Below are 2,884 nucleotides of genomic sequence, written 5' to 3'. Positions count from 1 at the left end.
TGAGGCATCCATTTACTGCTGGGAATCTAGCAGATGAGGTATGGTTCCGAAGCCCATCAGTGAGGACTCCTTGATTCCCCAGACAATCTTGGATGAATATGGTGGTTCTTCTCATGACTGGTTCTGTGCTGTGGAGTCTTCCTAGAGTCCCAGCCTAGGCCTGATTCTCCATCCTTTCCATGATTTGAAAAGCATCTATTTCACTGAATACAATCCTTCTCGTTTAAAATCAGGAGGTTGGGGCAGCCCGGGTGGCTCAGCAGTTTAGCGCCACCTTCAGTCCAGGGCCTGATCCTGGAGACCTGGGATCGAGTCCCACGTTGGACTCCTTGCATGGAGCCTGCTTCTCCCTCTGCCTGTGTCTCTGCCTCTCTCTGTGTGTCTCTATGAATAAATAAATAAAGTCTTTATTTATTTATTTATTTATTTATTTATTTATTTTTAATAAATAAAATCTTTAAAAAAATAAAAATAAATAAAATCAGGAGGATGGTTAAAACCTGAGTAATATACCACCTTTCTTCTCTGTTACATATGTTTTAAAGAGATATATTTTTTATTGACCACACCTCTCCCATGTTCCCTCTGTATCTTGTGTATAACTCCGTCACAGCATCTATAACATCTGTAGTGTGCTTACTTATCTCCATTAAGTTCACTGTGACCTCTTTGGAGGGAGAAACTATCTATGTTATCCTGATGCCTAGATATCTCAAAAATATTGAGATAATTTATTAATCACTAATTTATAGCCATCCATTCAGGGCCAGTTCAGTTTCTGCCTCCACTGTAAAGCATCGTGTGACTTTTCTTGTCCCTCCCTCCTTTATGATAACATCCTTTTCAAGAGTTAGTCTTGCATTGGACCAAAGTCACATTTCATGCCTTTGTGTTTTATCTCCCAAGTCAGATGCTGACCTCATTGACAGTAGACACCATGACTAATATGTCTTTGAATATCTCACAAAACTTGCCACAGTAAATAGATGGCAGTCAAAAAAAAAATCATCAGGAGAACTACAGGTTAAATAACCTAATGGAAGAAACATACACACCAGTCAAAGCACAGAAAGACTAGCACAGAACATGTAAAGTACCATCCTTCTTAACATGTCCACCACTAGCTCCTCATGAAACATGTAGGATATCACACTATGCCCAGGGTCTACCATTCAACTATTTTTTTGTGACTTTCAGGTTTCCCAGCTTCTATGTCATATCCTTGCTCTCAGCGATCCCAGGAGTCAGGAGGCTCCCAGCTGTGGACAGAGACCCTCTTTACCCTTAGTAGCTAGGCGCTTCTGCTTCAATGACATCTCAATAGCAAAAATCTGAGTCTCCTATGGTATACATCCATGATAATATGTGTTTCTTCCAGGTGACTCAGTTAAGAGATGAAGAGAAGAAAAAACTTCCCAGCAAGAATAAATGCATGTTAGCACCTTTAGTTATACACCATCCAAGAAGAAACCCCAGGCTACCTTCACAGGATGCTTGGGGAAATTATTGTTTTTATTATAGAAGGAGAGAAAGAAAGAAAAAGAAGGAAAGAAAAAAAGGGGGAGGGAGGGAGGGAAGAAAGAATAAAGTTAGGGAGGGAGGGAGGGAGGGAGAAAGGAAGCAAGGAAGACAAGAAGTAGAAAGGGAGAAATGGAGCCTAGATCAAGGTACTTTCCCTCTCTTTAGAAAAAAAGCATGAAGTACAGTTTATTTATAACATGAAATAATGAGTTAGTTCTGCTTCAGTTGCAGATGATCCTTCAAGTCATGGTAACAACTCTCAATAATTCCTTCCTTCATTCACTCAACAGCTATTTATTGAACATCTACTATGTGTAGCAACCTTCAACATAGTGGGAATGCAACAGATTGAACAGAGAAGATCTTTGCCCTCGCAAAGTTTACAATCTAATGGGAGAGGCAGATGGTAAACAAATAAAAAAAAAAAAAGATCAGGACACGTGGGTGGCTCAGCAGTTAAGCGTCTGCCTTGGGCTCAGGGAGTGATCCTGGAGTTCCGGGATTGAGTCCCACATCAGGTTCCCTGCATGGAGCCTGCTTCTCCCTCTGCCTATGTCTCTGCCTCTCTCTTTCTGTGTCTCTCATGAATAAATAAATGAAATCTTTTAAAAATTAAAAAAAACAACAAATAAAAAAGATCATGATAGACTATGATAGTTGCTCTGAAGGCAGTGACCATGGTGACGTAATAGGAAGTAACCAAGTGGAGAATATCTACTTTAGGTAAGACTCAGCGTGTGCACACTGCACTCAATGTCCCCCATTGTTCACATGACTATAGTACATTCATCCTGACCAATTCACCAACATTGACATGTCATCACTAACTAAAGCTCATAAAACTCATACTTTATTCATATTACCTTATTATTATTATTATTATTATTATTATTTTACTTAATGTCCTTTTTCTGTTCAAGGATCCCATCAAAGATACCGCACTACATTCACTGGTCACATCTCTTTAGGTCCTTCTTGGCGTGAGTTTTTTTAGATTTTCCTTATTTTTGATAATCGTAGCAGTTTGAGAAGTCCTAGTTAGGTATTTTGTAGAAGGTCCTGCAAATTGAATTTGCTGCTTAGACAAGGAGTTACAGGTTTTTGGAAGAAAGACACAGAGGTAACGTGTCATTCTCATCACATTATATCAAGGGTACATACTATAAACATGACTTCTCTATTGATGTTTACTTCAGTCACTTGGCAAAGGCAATATTTCTCAGGTTTTCCAGTGTAAACCTACTCTCTTTCTCCCTTTCTACATCATATTCTTTGGGAGGAAGTCATCATATTCAGCCCGCACATAGAGAGTAGGGAGTCATCCTCTTCCAACTGAGGATAGAAGATCTACATAAATTATTTG

This window comes from Vulpes vulpes, chromosome 5 (assembly GCF_048418805.1).
Source record: "Vulpes vulpes isolate BD-2025 chromosome 5, VulVul3, whole genome shotgun sequence".
NCBI classification, from domain to species: Eukaryota; Metazoa; Chordata; class Mammalia; order Carnivora; family Canidae; genus Vulpes; species Vulpes vulpes.
This window is presented reverse-complemented; position numbering follows the sequence as displayed.